Below are 1,314 nucleotides of genomic sequence, written 5' to 3' on the forward strand. Positions count from 1 at the left end.
ATGTGGAAAAATTGGAAAGAGTCCAACGGAGGGCAACAAAAATGATTAGGGGACTGGAACACATGACTTATGAGGAGAGGCTGAGGGAATTGGGACTGTTTAGTCTGCGGAAGAGAAGAATGAGGGGGGATTTGATAGCTGCTTTCAACTACCTGAAAGGGGGTTCCAAAGAGGATGGATCTAGACTGTTCTCAGTGGTACAAGATGATAGAACAAGGAGTAATGGTCTCAAGTTGCAGTGGGGGAGGTTTAGGTTGGATATTAGGAAAAACTTTTTCACTAGGAGGGTGGTGAAACACTGGAATGCGTTACCTAGGGAGGTGATGGAATCTCCTTCCTTAGAAGTTTTTAAGGTCAGACTTGACAAAGCCCTGGCTGGGATGATTTAATTGGGGATCGGTCCTGCTTTGAGCAGGGGATTGGACTAGATGACCTCCTGAGGTCCCTTCCAACCCTGATATTCTATGATTCTATGATTCTACCCTTTCCTTCATCACATGTGCTGGGTACTGAGCCGCTGGCTGCAGGCTTCCTTTGGAGGATGCCTCTCTAGAGCAAAGCACATGATGTTTACAAAGAGACCGATTTCCCTGGGCCTGAGTGTCTCCCACAAGAGGTTGTTAGAGTCTGAACTGAATGTGAACTCCCACCTCCCACGCCCTTCAGCCTGGCTTTCTCCCAATGGTCCCTGACCCGCACAGACCCATTCAGCCAGTCCTTGCACCTGCCTTGCGGGGGAGGGGCAGAGAGAGGATATTGGCCTGGTGTAAAGAACAGGAGCATCCGTAGGTCCCTGCTGCACTTGGCACAGCTCAGTGCACAGGGGCTGTGAGATGTCTTTTTGCTCTGGGCCCAGCAAGGGATGTATGTCCCCAGGGAGCTGGGATTGTCGGGACCTAGGAATGCTCCTGTCATGGGCTCTGTCTCCCAAGTCCCAGCACGCCCACTGGGCTGGTGGGGTTGGCTCACCCACCCAGGGGCATTCTCAGAGGGCCAAGACTGGGCCTCGCCCTCTAGTTTCTCAGCTGGCTGCTTCCTATGGATTATTTCTGCTTCAGCTCCTTCCCAAGTCAGCTTCCCATGCAGCAATCCATGCTGCGCAGCTCCTTCCCAGAGCCCCAAGTCTGCTGTGTCTGGCCCCAGCCCAGCCTCCACCTCCTAGGTGATTAGCCATCTCCAGGCAGCAGCAGAGCCACAAAACAAGCATGCTGCGGCTGGGGAAGGAACAATAGTGACTTGAGCAGTCCCGCTGCAGGGCGGGGGCAGGCTGGTCTGTGGGGCCAGGCAGAGCTGCTCCCATCATGCTGGGAGGGA

The sequence above is a fragment of the Chelonia mydas genome, chromosome 8, assembly GCF_015237465.2.
Source record: "Chelonia mydas isolate rCheMyd1 chromosome 8, rCheMyd1.pri.v2, whole genome shotgun sequence".
In the NCBI taxonomy this organism is placed as follows: Eukaryota; Metazoa; Chordata; order Testudines; family Cheloniidae; genus Chelonia; species Chelonia mydas.